The sequence below is a fragment of the Zosterops lateralis genome (genome assembly GCF_965231275.1).
Source record: "Zosterops lateralis genome assembly, chromosome: 5".
Classification (NCBI taxonomy): domain Eukaryota; kingdom Metazoa; phylum Chordata; class Aves; order Passeriformes; family Zosteropidae; genus Zosterops; species Zosterops lateralis.
Window position 1 is genome coordinate 5,384,017 of NC_139766.1, and position 15,520 is coordinate 5,399,536.

The following is a 15,520-nucleotide window of genomic DNA, read 5'->3' on the forward strand; positions in this document are numbered from 1 at the left end:
AGAGAACCAAAAATAAATACGACAAATAATAGTGGCGATGGCAATTCCTGGAAAGCCTCAATTAAAAGTATTTTAATAACTTCTTCTTTTAAATTGCAATTGCTTTAAAGTGTTTTTTGTGTTATTTGCAAGATGTTGTGATCTCAAGCTAATTGGGAGGCTCCACAAAAGGGGGAAGATTTGGAAGGATACTCTTGAAAAGAGGCAACTCAAATGAAGAGAAAATAAATGCTTTCAGAATAAATCTGGGATATGAAACACCAGACAAATGGATACTGCTTTGTGTTTTTCCCTCTCAGCTCTGTGCACTTGCTGGGTGTCTGTCAGCAGCCTTTAATGGATCGGACTTCCAGGAAAAAACAGCTCATAATGACATGAAAATAGAGAACTTTTATGTGCCTTAATGATGACATAATTGGCAATGCTGAAAACCTTAAAAAGCAAAGGATGGCTTGAATTTCTTTATCTAAAGGAAATTTTGGGGACTCCATCTCTCCGAGACTCTTTTTCTTTCTCACCTTTGGGTCTCAAAGACCTCCCATATCATGGTGAAAATGACACAAAACTTATGCCACAGCTGCTTTCTGAGGATAACCCTATTGAAACATGAGGATTGCTTGAAAACCAGTGATGGTTTACAGGCTGGTGAGGGGTGGTGGAAGCTGAACCCCTCCACACTGAACCCCTCCAGAGCTGGACTCCTCCACATCTCCCTGGCTGGGAGGATAGAAGGTCCTCAGAATGAAGTTTGCTCACGATGAGAAATCTTCATCTGAAACATGAGTTTTGTGCTTCTCGCTTTCACTTCCCGAGACCTCTCCTCTGTTCTCCCAGTCTGGAGATCCATCTTCCCCTCCTCCCATGGTAGCTGTGACTGGGAGATAGTGATGCAGAGAGAAGGCCGATGTGGGAAACTTCACTTCACAATCCCTGACTTTGCAGAAATGTGGTGTTTGTCTGTTTATTGCCATGTGGCATTCTGCTAATGCCATTCTATTCACGTCATTCTAAAAGTCAAAATTCTTTAAAAGTCAATAGCTAGATGCTTTGGACTTCCTTTTACTTCTTTTTCCTTTTATTTTATTACATTTGGGGATTGTTTCTCATTGCTGTTGAAACCAGCAGCAGATTAAAGACAGAATGAGGACTGACTCTCCTAAAACACAAAGCTATATAAGGCATGGAGCATCTACCTGAGTCAAAACCTGAAGCTGTGTAATTTTTCTCACAAGGCAGTAAGATGCCAAAACCACTAATATCAAAGCTATATTTTGGTCAAACAGAACAAGCATTCACCATTTATCAGGAGTTGAGACTAGTAAATTATTTGTCACTCTCTCCAGTGCTCCCTAAGCACTGTCAACTTTCTGCACTCTACTGTAAAAGCCTTTCCTTTCTTAAATGACGTTTGAAAGACTGGTAAAGGCAGATTTTTCTTTTTGATGTATTATTGCATATTGTTAATATTAAGTGCATCATCCCAAGCAGTTGAAAAAGTACAGAATCCCACTGCTTGCAGGGCCAGTAAGGGGGAAAACAAGAAAAAAATAAGTTGTTAATTGCTGTTGTAAATGTATAATTTATGTTCTACTTCAAGAAGAGATGATAGATGAATGAAGCAGACACACACCTAAGCTGTATAGAGTGTGAAAGTTTACATACTTATTCGGTCTCAGCATGGGAATTGAAGTTCCATCACCCATATTCCAGAAAAGTATTTGGATTATTGAGTTATTTTTACATTGCTCTCATTTGATCTCATCCCATCTTATGCTAAGAGATAATTCCAGCCCAGTTTTGGTTAAATCAGTATATTCAAAAACATTTTGTGACTGACATTTTCAGAGAAGAAAAAGTCCTTTCATCAAAAAGCTCCCCAGCTGGAGAACAAGAAGAGCAAGAAGAGCTGCTGCTTTCAAGGCTCCAAACTACACAATATTGAAAATCTCTTACTTGAATCAAGTAAAACCTGTACCAACTCCAGCTGCAACACCTCCTATTAAAAGATAACCTCACTGAGAATGGAAAGTCTTTTTCTGGGGAGAGTACACAAAATACAGGGTTCTCTGAGGTCATTAAGGATGTTTCTCTGATGACTGTTACTTCTGATGTTACAACTTGGGTTTCTTCAAACCATTGCTGCAATAGAGTTAACAGTGCATTTGGGAGAAATCCTCCAGCTGTACAACAATAAAGCATGTATTTAAAAACTAGGAGTGAATGGTCTCCTTTGTGATGACACTGAAGGATCATTTTTATTGGAAATCACAGCAGCAATTTTAAATGGATTACTTTTATTTTTTTTTGAGAAGGGTGAATCATAGCCAATTTCACTGTTCCATCTACAACTCCTTGTGATTCATCCTGCCCAAATTTAAAAAGCTCTGTATGTCTGTTTCTGAGGCAGTCAGCCAGCCTTCCTTTGTGATCAAAAGAGAAATATACATATTTTCAGAGCACAGTTTATCTGACCTATTTTAGGCATTCACTTCTGATTGATATGAATCAAACCCCAGTTTCCATTAACCACCCTGACTGTCAGAGCTCTGTTGCCTGTAACAGGAACATGAGTGAATTGCTCTGATGTTGATATTCAGCAATAAGATGAAGCTAAATATATATAGCCTAAGGTTGGAGAAGAATCTCTGTGAACCCTGAGTGATCTGCAGAGCAGGTCCTAAGGAATGGGAGTGCAAAATGATGCATCAATCCAACACACTGCCAGGAGTTCTCTCTAAGGTTTTTCAATTCTTGCATACTGAACTGTAAAGAATTACTTGTAAAACCATAACATTCTGATTGGATGAGAAAGGAAATAAGGACACTTTTTACTCCCCTCAGTTTTCTTCATCTAATGTCATGAGGATCAGGGGAATTGAGAAGACTTTTTGCTTTTCCTTTTCTCCTCCTCCCTGCATCACAAGGAAGAAAATGCTTGAAAGGAAGATGAGCTGTGCTTTAAGTTCACCATGCAAATAATTGAGGAATTATGTCTTTGTTTTTCACTAAATCATGCAGTGACCTCTTGCAGGGGAAAGTGCTGACCAAAGTTGGTTTGGTGACACCAAGACAGTGAGCAGAGAACCTGCCATTTGAAGCTCTGTAAAGAATTGTGATAATAGTTTTAGTCAGATGTAACACAAGTTTCAGCCACAATATGTATTTGTCTGTGTTTATACTGAATAAAAAATTTATGCAAAAGCACAGTTTCTCTATACAAATATAAACTACAGTGTACGTGGGTGAGTGAAAAAAATTAATCATATTTAATGGTGAGGGCAATATTATTGAGAAAGTAAAAGATATTTTATTGTCCAGGTTTAAAAGACTTCCTTGTTGCATGGTATATATACACAGCTTGAAGGTGACAGGAATATTGTCCTAAGAAATAATTAGAGCAAAAAAACAAGCAATCTCTAAGGGCCTGTCAGCAATTAACTAGGTGATCATATCATGGTGGCAACACACCACTAATTTGGACTTCTTCCATCCTAATAGGGCAACCAAGGGATTTAAGTGGCAGATAAAAAAAACTAACCAGGGAGTTTGATCAAGGAGGTTGTTAGGTGTATTTTTTTTCCAAGACACATAGCACAATTAACAGTGTTAAAAACATTAGTTCTGCACAGGACCTGCATCTTCAAAAGAAAATTAGAGGAGAATTAAAATGAGATTTCAATGAGGACAACTTCAGATATCAGGGCCCATAAGGGTGAGAAATAATGAGATGTTTACGAGGAGGAGAAAAGTGCTAAAAACACTTGTAGGCTTATGGGTAATCTAAAGACTTAAAGAATGCAAAGTGTGATGCTACACGAAGTGGCTGAGCCAGAGGCATGACTGTGACTGCAGCAAGCACCAAAATGGACTGAATCAGACCGTAAACATTCTCAGAGCAATAGAAAATCTTTTAGTGAGGGAATCAAATGGATTATTAACTTAAATACTGGAGTCCCTCATGCAGTGATGCTGTCAAATTTAAACCCATAATAGTCAAGAAATCAGAAAATTGTGGTAAATAAACAGAAGAGCTGATCTGACCAGAGTGGAGGAGTTGTTTTGACAGCATTTGGAGCCGTGAGTGAGGTTAATACTCACAATGAGAAGTTGCTTCTCAGCTATGAATTTCTCCCCCAAAACAAGTAACTGGCTCACAGACACAGACAAATTTCATGCAGAGTAACAGTGCTCACTCTCTGAGTAGAAAAAGCTCTTATTCAACCAATGTAAATGTTTTCAACACCAAAACTTAACCTAGACACACTTGAGGGTTTGAACCCACAGAAGGTGGATATTGAGGCTTGATTTGCTTGTCATTGACAGTTCTCCTTTCCATGAAAAGTCACAGGGTGCAGACACTGAACTGTTGCTGCTGAAGGGAACATAAGGACATTGCTGATTACCCCTGAAATCCCATCTCTACCTTGTAGGTATTCCTCTTGCTCACCACCAGGCTTCTCTGTGTGGGTTGGTCATCCAACTTTCCTCTTCTAGTCAGGAGACAAAAATGCACATCTCCAGGGTGCATTTCACCTGAGAAAATCCCAATGTCTGGTACTAGCAGGGTCTGTTCCCTTCCATTGGGAAATGTATTGATTTTCCTCCATGGAGCCTTCTTATTGCATAGAAACTGACTTTTGTTGTGGGAATGACCAGTGTCAGAAGGAACAGAGCAGTCCATGGAGTATTCCCAGGCACAGGGGCAGGGAGGACTTACAGGCAGCCCAAACTCAGGGTGAAGTTACACTGCTCACGAATATGTTGTGGATATAAGCTCCTCCTAGGATATTCTATCAGCCCTGGGAGCAGGGAAAGAAGAGAGGTGGGCCTTTGGTAATTCCCATTAAATTTGCATTTCCTTGCTCTGCTAAGGAATTGCATATCCATGCTGATATTTGTCTGATAAAGCCACTATATGATGTTCATAAACAAAATTGACTTCAAGATTGATTCTTCTTTATACCACCTTCTTGTTGTGAATTGGGATCTGCTGTCAGTATACCTCCTTGATCTTTTGTGTGCTAGTGCCTGGGGGTAAAAAAAAAAAAAAAAAAAAAAAAAAAAAAAAAAAAAAAAAAGTATATTTCCCTTTACCTGGTCATTTTAGTTAATAAAAATAACTACGGTTTGGGGTTTTTTTCCAGCAGTAGAAATAACTAACTAAATAAAATAAAGAGAAGAAACAGTTGAACCCAAATGATGACAAAAGCCAAGTGTCTCCTGTCTTGCTGAAAGGGAGTGAGGAAGATTGTTCTTTAATCCAAACTTCATGATAGTCTGTTACATTCAAGCTGTGAGGTAAATGTTCCCTGACAAGCAATTAGCAAAAAATCTGAGGCTTGAAATCTTAAATCGTACTTTTCTGTGATCTGCAGGGTTGAGAACTGTGTCAGGGCATCAGAAGCTGCAGACATCACCTAAATGAGATCTCCTGGTTAACTGTAAGACTTCTTTGAAGACAGAGTTTGATCCCAGGGTGTGCTGGGAGCCTCCTGAGCAAGCCTCATTCCCATCAAGCCAGCGTTCCTCAAGGATCTTCAACTCTCTTCACAGACACAGAAAACTGGCTGGTGGAAAGGTCCTTCCCTCAGCCACGACAGGAGCAAAAGCAATGGTGACAACTTTGTCAGATTTCTCCATAATGCATTCTCAAAAAAGAAGAGCCTCTTGCTCATTCTGGGCGATCCACACTGGTGATCAACTGAACTTGTCATCAGCAAAAATTCCCTATTAACCTCAGTAGTCCTTTGGGAAAAGAACCTAAGGTGATTCTTTTTCATCCGAGGTGCTCCCTGTCCTCTTTGTAATGATTTTTGTTATGTGTAGATTGCACAACAAATTGTACAAAGACTCCTGGGGTTATACATAGTGAGAGCACAATGAATGGAAATAAAAATTTGAAGACTACAACTACATTGCATCATCCATAAACAAGTACAGAACCATATTTAAAAAAAAAAAAAAATAAAATAAAATAAAATAAAATAAAATAAAATAAGAATTGAGTTGATTAGGTCACTGCAGAGATACCATGAAGACATTAACCCAAGCAAGTGATGAGTTAATTGCTTGAAATTAATGGACTAGTTTCTATCTTAGCATGCCTTTCTGAAAGAAAATAACCAAGTAATAAGAAGAAAAACCCCAAATGAGATCATCAAGCAAGATATAAAACAGGAAAATTAGAATTAGAATTAAGAGATTCAGGGAAAATTAAAGGATGGTTCAAAGCTGACCTAGGTGTATGTACTGTCTTTATGCCAATGCTGAAGTGGTTTTAAACAGCTGTAAACTCTATCATGTATTTAGAAAACAGAGATGCTTGTGCAACAGCTGCCTTCTGAAAATGTGTTCCAAGGACTTACAGAGCTAGGGCTAAATAAATTCACAGGCTGCACCAATGGATTGAATTTTGAACTCTAATTGATGTCTCACATCATTTGGATCTCTTAGAGATAGAAAAAACCAATATATATAGACCAAGGTGCTGCAGGAGGGTTTCTACAAACTGCAGTGTGGGATGAGATCTCAAAGCAGCTCAGCCATTAGACAGCAACTAGAAATTAGGCACAGAAAAATAAGTCAAACTATTCAGTTTTCCTTATATAAACCTCACACCTGTTTTCTTTTTTAGGGAAAAAAAAAAATCCATGAATCAATGTTACTCTGATTTAAAAGTACAACTTCCATTGATTGCAGAATACAAATATCTGTATTGATTATTCTACCTCCCAATCCTCCTTGCATTTCAAACCTTTTCTGGCTCTGTGTACCTTTCAATCCTGAATACATGTTGCCTAATTAGTTGGTCAGAGAAGTAAGTTGCATCTGATCAAAATTTTATCCCTCTTCTTCTTCTGAGCCATTTACCTTTGACCAGACACCTGAATTCTGTCCCACTTTGAGGGAGGAAACAAGAGAGGACTGCCAGGCTTGGGATCAGAGGAAATCCGATATTCCAAATCACCTTCAAGTAACGTGGTGCAGGTATATTTTGGGGGTGTAATATATATGCAGGTATAAATTGGGGGTGTTTATGTTTCCTTCAAATAAAGTGGAAATAGAGTGACAAAGGGTGGAAAAGGGTGAAAAAAATACTGTCAATTTAGAACACAACTCTGAGCTACTATAAAATGGAATATAATATCTCCACATACCAGAAATGTGGTAGACTGACATAGCTGTAGGCTGAACAAAAGTCATAGAATCACAGAATCATTTTTGGTTGGAAGAGGCCTTAAAGGTCATCTGCTTCCTGATGATGAGAGTGAGAAGGTTCCTTTAAAGATTTGAACATTAAACAATAGGTTAAAGCCATTGCCTCTTGTCCTGTCACTCCAGGACCGTGTCCAAAGTCCCTCTCCAGCCTCTTGGAGCACCTTTAGGCACTGGAAGGTGTCAGGATGTCCCTTTGGAGCCTTCTCTTCTCTGGGTGAACACACCTTTAGATGCTGGTTGCAACTATTCCAAATAAGCATCTCTTTTGGAAAGGCAGCTTGGGCAGGCACTCAGGCAAAGCAGTCAAGTCCACACAGAACACACACCACAGCCAGCTCAGCAAAGAGAGAGGCAAGAAGGGCCTTTTGTATGATGAGTTCCAGCGAGGGTTTATTATGTTCACCACACCAAAGAGATCAGGGATAAATTACCCAGATCGAAGGTGTGCACAGGGTTAAGTATGGGGCCAGGAACCAATGGTCTGAGGGCAAAGGGTGGTACAGGGGCAGGACAAAGGGCAGTGCCCTACAGGGGACATGGGCCAGGCCACCAGGGGTACCACACCCAATCGGGAAACAGGGAAACCACGAGAATTAGGGACATATGGGGAAAGCAAAACTGAGGTAGATCAAGGTAGTATTGCAGGGCACCATGGGAGAAGTCTTTTCATTCAGCCTAAATCGGGGAACTCTATGGCATATTCTTCCAGGGCAAAGCCCCGGGGGTTCCCCTGAGGGGTTCAAAGGTTTCCGCAAACACCCCAGCTCTCTCAGCCTGACTCTGTAGCAGAGGTGCTCCAGCTCTCTGAGCGTCTTTGTGGCCTCCTCTGGACTTGCTCCAACAGCTCCATGTCCTTCTGGAGGTCCTAGGTCTAGACTCAGGCTCTGCAGGTGTGATCACACCTGAACAGAGCAGAGAGGCAGAATCCTCAACCTGCCCACGCTTCCTTGGCTGCAGCCCAGGCATGGTTGGATTCTGAGCTGCCTGTGCACTTTTCTGGGTGATGTTGAGCTTCTTGCCAACCAACTTTCATCAAATGTCAATCATTCTGATTTAAAGTGGTACCTTGCAAGTTATTCGTTACATTTTTGCTTATACTCAATAAATTATAGCAGCTAATTAAGTCATCAATTTCAGCATTGCTACCTGTCACTTGTTGCCCTTGGGGTCCTGACAGAGAAATGTTCTGTTATTTGGGTGAAGTGGAGAGTGCAGGGGAGAAGATGTAGAGAAAACAGCACGCCCAGGTTTTCGTTCAGCAGCAGTTTATGGGTACTATAAAAGAAAACTGAACTCTGCATTCAATCTCTCCTCTATCTTTTCTCTTTAGCAGTTAGTCTCTTCTTTCATTATTTAGACTAAGAGCATTCTGCAAATCACTAGAAATGGAAACTGTGTATAAAACTCCTTTTGCAATTTTTTCATGAGAGAAAATAGCCATCTTGTTGTGCAGAGTTTTCATGGGCAAACCATTTTTGCAGGAAGCAAATACGATTTTTCAGTTTAAAAAGACCCAGGTGAAGTGATGCCGTCTGTGTCAGCTCCACTCAGGACATGAGAGCAGAATTAAATTTACCCTTAGGTAAAAAAAGGGGTTGAATCTGGGCACAAATATTGGGGCATTCCAAGTCCAAAATAGGGACTTTCACCTGATGGAAGGTGGCAACTGCTTCAAAATAGCAAGTCACACAGGGACCTAAATCCTGATACAGACACCTTCAATCTATCCCCTTCCAGTGCTCCAGCCACCCAAACACCAAATGGGGAAGGAGGCACAGCCTCTGCCTGCCTGGAATGTGACTCAGAGGGCCAAGCACGTCCCAAGCACACCCAGCTGCTTCAAAGGCCACCAGCTCAGTGCTAGAAAACCCAGAGACTTCTCATCAGTGCAAATAATTTGTAAGGCTCCAGAATGGTTGGAAGGAAACAACCATGGGAACTTGTGGGGTTTTTGTCTGGCTGTTCCTGACTCATACAAAGTCAGCTGCCAAGTTTTGGGGAAAAATACTAAATGTGAAAGTCAAAGTTTGTGAACAAAATACATACATAAAGTTCATGCCACATTACTCAGCCAAGCAGCTAAGTAAAGGTTTATTCCTCAGTAGAAATAATTCCATTTGCTGGTCTTGGAGCAAAGGAAGGTTTTTATTAGAAAATGAAATTGTCCGTAATCCAAAATTCGTGTACTGAGAGAAGACAGCATGTCATAAATCTAAATATATGTGTTTAAGTGTTTTAAAGTAGCAAAAAAATTATATGCATTTTTCTATTTATCACAGCCACAAAAATACATCAACTAATTGAGTCCCTCCAAACAAGTATGAAATAGCTTTTCCATTTTTTATGCATAAGAGCTCTATACATTCCTTCATCCCACACCCACATGATTATCTGTTGCTTTTTTATTCCTTTGTTCATTTATTTTTCTCTCCACATAGACAGATTTTCCATATTTTGAAACCTATATTTGTGCTACTACTACTGGACATGTAGACCATTACTTAAATTTTATCTTGATGCTTTTTTTTCCAAACTATTGGGCATCTCTCTAATACTCAATATGCAACGTTGTTTCTTTCCTCAAGAGAATATGCAACTTATTTGCAATGCAGGAAAAGCAATACAGTACATACCATTCTTCTCACAGCTTTTGAAGAGTACAAAGCCACTTTCCAATTATTTTCCTGGGCTGAACTCAGTTTTATTTAATCTCACCCTCTCCCAAGAGAGTTGCCATGGCACTTTTGTACTGTTTCTTTTATTTGTTGTCTACCCTCTTGTGAAGATGACTGTTTTTCGAGGCATAGGGAGAAAAGGAGAAAATTCAGATTGAGATAGCCCTGAAAGCTTTATTTAGCTGAATGGACTTGCTTTTGACTGTTTTCCCTCAGTGACCAGCACTCCTCACTCTAACTTGGATCTACTCTTCGTCTTCTGTTGTCCTAAGAAACAGAGAACTGCAAAGTAAGACTTTGCATCCTTAAATAAATATTGGTCTTTGTAGGTCCCTTAGTCAGTTGTGCAGGAAAATACACATCCCTAATAGAGATCCTGCATGAGGTGTTTAATACAGGATGGACACAGCCCTGTGTCTTAGTCCACCAAAAAAACAGACTGGGCACCATGGAAGTGATGTCAGATAACTCAGTAACACCATTGAGAAAGGCAGAGAAGGTGTTGGAAAGGGCTTATTTTGAGTATGCTGGGCAATTGGGTCCACCAGGTTGTTTTATCTTTATTTCTTGAACTCTTGTGGAGAACATCTGTGCTCATGCTGTTGGGTTTAAAAAAAAAAAAAAAATCTGAGATGGTTCAATGCCATATACTGAGCAAATATTTTTCTTAATGAACAATCTGGTAAAAGTGGAACATGTTTCTACTGAAAAGAAAGCTCAATTTTAAGGAATATTTGCACTAAAAAGTCAGGAAATGATTGTATGATTCTTTTGCAGAAACGTGACCCTTGACTTTAGAAAGTATTTTCATTTCTTTGCTTTGAAATGTCTTCATATTTTGCTGTTGAAGGGAGGATCAAAAGTTTTCAGCCTCATACAGACACAAACAAGAGGATTTTCTGTGTATGATCTCTGTGAAGATTTCAGATTTCTGCATCCAAATTTGAAATGATGGAGGGTTATCCTTTGGTCATGAGAAATAAAGCAGTGCATTAGTCAGCTCAGTGGAGCACTTGACTGCCTTTATAACCCCCATTTCCTTTTTTGCCATCCCAGAAAAGGTTACTTGAGCAGCTCCCACAGTAATGACTCTGCCTGACATTTCAAGGCACATCTAACAAACACCAGCACACAGACACAACCCTCTCAGCAGAGTTTCAGGCCATTGATTTGTCTCCATCCACAGTCACTAACTTCACTGTCACAAGGATTAATTAATCAATGTTAGTAAACTGGTTGTAGGGTGAAACTCTCTTTAAAATCTTTTAGTCAATTTGGTTTGGTTTTACTCCTGGTTTTTTAATTTGTTTGTTTGATTGGTTTTGGTTTTGGTTTGTTTTGGGGTTTTTGTTGTTGGGGTTTTTTTTGTTAAAAACATGGTCGTTTTTGAGCTGCACTCGAAAAGAAAAAAAAAAAAATAGGGTCTCAATGCTGTTCTAGCACTACAAAATCAGTGAAATATCTGTCTTAGCCAAGAAGTCCTTTTGGAAGTGATACTGGAGTAGAAATGTCCAGACCATTTTGGGTTGAAAAGTGTGTGGTGGAAGGGTCTATGAGCTATTATGACACAAAGTAGGACTATCTGGACATTGGGCTCTGAAACACCTTTCTCATAATTGTACAGGGAAAAAAAACCCAAAACAACTTAATTGGTAAATGATTCTGTCCATTGTAAATATATTATAACTGAAAAAATTGTCACTGTGATTTTTGATGACCGCTTAAAGAAAAGTTTAGTGTGCCAAATTTACAGTGTACTATCAGATTATATGTTTTAGTTATTATCTCAACAGAAGCAGAACACTGGCTCACGGTGAGATTTTAGTTTCTCAATTCAGGCAAAAGTGTAATGGTTTTTTCCTCTCTTGCCTCTTGTAGCATGTATCTGACAAAGGTATGAAGTGCTATTGAGGGAGAACAGAATTTTCCACCTATTATGTTGTAGGTTTTAAGGGTTCCACTAAGGACAGGACAATCAACTTTGAGTACAGTAGTAAAGAGAAAAGAGAAAGGGAGAGAAATCAATGTTTTCAGGCTTCATTGGGAAAAACTGGAAAAAAATAAACACAGGAGATGATAAGGCCAGGCTGGGTGAGGCTCTGAACAACATGGTCTAGTGGAAGGTGCCCCTGCCTTGAGGTCTTTTCAGACCCAAACCATTATGTGATTCTCTGATAAAATTCCAGACCAGAGAGCACATGGAAGAGTTCTACCATTGACTTCAATGAGGTCAAGTACATACCCAGTGCCCTCTAAAATCTGATGCTGGAACACCTTACAAGACATGTTCATGTAGGGGCCATCACAGAAAATAACCTTTGAAGCAAAAAAAACATCACAATCAAAAGGGCAAAGATATTATCCATTCCTGGACAGCTCTCCCATGCTCTCTCCTTTGTTCCAGAGCCAACAAGTAAAATCTTGTGAAAAAATGCAAAAATAAAATCCAAAACTACAGAAACAAAATACTCTTTAAGGGAAGGAAACTGCATCACCTTTAGACCAAAAAACCCCAGCAAACTTGCATTGCAAATTGAATGACTAAGGGATTCAGCCATTTCCATAATTTCAGATGTCCCACCTACCCCATGATCCTCACTTCAATTCCCTCCAGTATTTGTTCAAAAAGCCCTGTGTGTAGCTCAAAACAAGAAACCACTGCAAATTTTCTGTAAATGGATGCCTTAAAGGGTGTGCTACAGACAGTGTGATGAGAGGAGGGTGACACCATTCCCAATGAATTTTACTTTATTTAATCGAGAATCGAGTTCAGTTGGGTACCATGTGGCAGCTCTTGGCCAGCCACTGGCTCTGGGGCAGCCAAACTTTGGGCTAAATAAAAGTGAAACAATGCCAAGCAATCAATTAAGAAGTTTTCTTTCCAGCAGCAATGATTTAAACCTTATGACAAGTTGAACAGCAGAAAGGCTTTAAACATTTCTGAAGAGCCTGTGGATTAACCTCTGAACAGCCCACAGCAGCAGTGGATTCACCTACTAACCTCATGACAGACAGGCTGAAAGGTGATTTGAACTTTTAGGAAGAAAGGAAGAAGAGAAGACAGGAAAATAGAATAAAAAAGAACAGATCTTGGTCAGCACCCTGGGGCCCAACACCGTCCCAGGTCTGGTTCCTGTGATGAACAGGAGCACTCTTAGCCCCTCAGTTGTGCTATTTTTCCTCACACAAACACATTTTGATATTCTCAAACTTCTCAGAAGGGGTTGGGGAGGTCTGTCTCCAACTTGTGTTTAGAGCTGGTTACCCGAGACAAGGAAGCTGCTCTCAGAAAATCACTGTCCTGCCTCCACAAGACCCTCTTTTCAAACCACACCTTGTCTGCTTGGCATGACAACATTCCTGCTCTCTTCTGCTGGGTGTTTGAGGCATTAAGTCTTTCTGGTTTACAATAACTCTTTCAGCTTTTTGCTCTCCCACAGTCATAATTCTTATTTAATGTTCTTTTCATTAAAGATAGTAAGAAACACTCTATCTGAATTCTGTTTTCCTGATGCTGTTGGATCTTTCCATTAGACTTACATTGTAAGAAGCATTTTTCTTCTTGAAGGAACATTTACATAATAAAAATCGTATCTTGCTTTTTCAGTTCTGACTCGTGTTTTTGGCTGTTTAAACAAGAAAACAGTAGAAATAACCTCATAAAACTTTTGTCACACTGTTTTGTTCCCATGTCAAATTTGTATAAAGACTTCACTGTCTATTTTCTGTCTTCTTCCTTTCTTTCCTCTGGGGGATGTAATCAATATAAACCAATATAATCTCAGAAAGATTAGTTTAACTGTCTTGTTCTTCTCAGTAGCAAAGGTTGGTACAGATCATCTGTGACAGCATTTTTGGAGTTAGGAGCAAGCAAAACACAAAAACTATTCAAACAGTGAAATGCTCATCACCTTCCTCTCAGCTGATTGCATGCCAACCTGAAATAAGAACTTCCCCAACAAAACTTTTCAGGAAGGCGCATCAGGGGTTGGAAAACTGCTGGAAAGAATCAAGTCAATATTGTTATGAACTTCAACAACTCTGTAGTATGGGGGAAAAAATGCAGGCAGGACTGAGTGTTGGCATTGTGTTCCTTGGCTCTAAAGGGGAAAAGTGCCGTGTAATCCATTCATTTAGTGAGCAGCTTGGGGGAAAAGTGTCAAGTGTGTTTGTTTGCAGTGCTAATATGACAAATTAGGTCATTTGCAGCATTTTGGCAGAATTCTCTGGCTCAGCAGAGAACCTGAGTACATGCCCACCTTTGGTAAATTTGTTGTCATGTGGTTAAAGAGTTAAGCACAAGTTTGAAGCTCGGGATAAACAGAGTTATAAAATCAGCACATAACTGCCCATCCTACTCCCAGCACTGCTGAGCCAGGCTGGATCACAGGTGATTTGACTGCTGTCACTTTCTGCTTGCAGAGCTCACAGCACAGCACTCACTCCACAGTGTGTGTGGTCCTGTGTCCTGAGGTTCTCCACAAGGTTTTGTCCAGTTGTGAATTTCCATTCAACTCGTCTTCCTTTCAGCTTCTGGGGGCATTTTCTAACATCCTCAGTACTATCAAAAACCTCAGCCAACGCCACTAACATTAATTCAAGGCTTCATAAATTTATTAAAGGGATTTTATGATGACCTGCTGCTTACAGAACTTTGAATTGGATGTTCCTTTCATACCCTTTTATTTTCACATCATTTTTTTTTCCCAGTGAGCTGTGGCTTAGGCACCACTGGTGCCTAACCTTCATCTTAAAAATGTAGTCCCTGGATCAAATATTCAGTCTCAGCAGGAGGCACTTCATTAAACTGATTGGTTCTCTTTCCCTTCATCAAACCATGATTGATCCTACTGTAGACTTGGCTTTATGTGCCCAAGAATGGAAAAATTACATATTTTGTGGGGACTGGTGCAATTTAGATGCTCAGAAAGGAAATTCTGATTGAAATTCACACTCTCAGACTTTCTGTCTAATGTTTGTTCAGACCAGTGGCTTTCTACTACATAATTTGATGACAACACAAAATCTAGTGTGTGAGAGCCAGCACCCTGAGTATTTCATTAAAAGGCCAAAGTCACAGACATTTTTCCTCGCTTAACTCTGATGCTAAAACTTGAATTCTTTCCTGTCTTTTTTCCAGGGAAAATGGTGAATCTTCCACCATGAATCAGGTAATCTGGGGGGTTGGGCAGAACATCTTGAACCTGTTCACACTAATCCAGAAATCAATCCCAGGCCTTGTAATGAGGAATTGTGCAAACCTTGGGTGACAGTCCTGCCTTCATTTTAATAACTGTGAGTCCTCATTAGCTCAGTCCTCTGCTCCTTCTGATCCTCTGCAGGCAGAAAGTGCAGAGGTGGTCACAGAATCTAAGCTTGGGTGTAAATTAAGTGAAAAGAGGTGACAGAGTCTGAATACCTGATATGGACTGAAATGGAGTTTGCCCATAAAATTAAATCCTGATTGCAAAATTTATTTTTTAGTTCATTTTTTACTGCTATTATATTTTTTCAGTCCCTAATTCTGATCACAGTGGCTGGTTTCAGCTCAATTTTCAGTAACAGTGAGTGTCTCAGAGTCACCAAAACCAAAGAAACCCAGTAAAGGGAAGGTTTAAGATCAAATA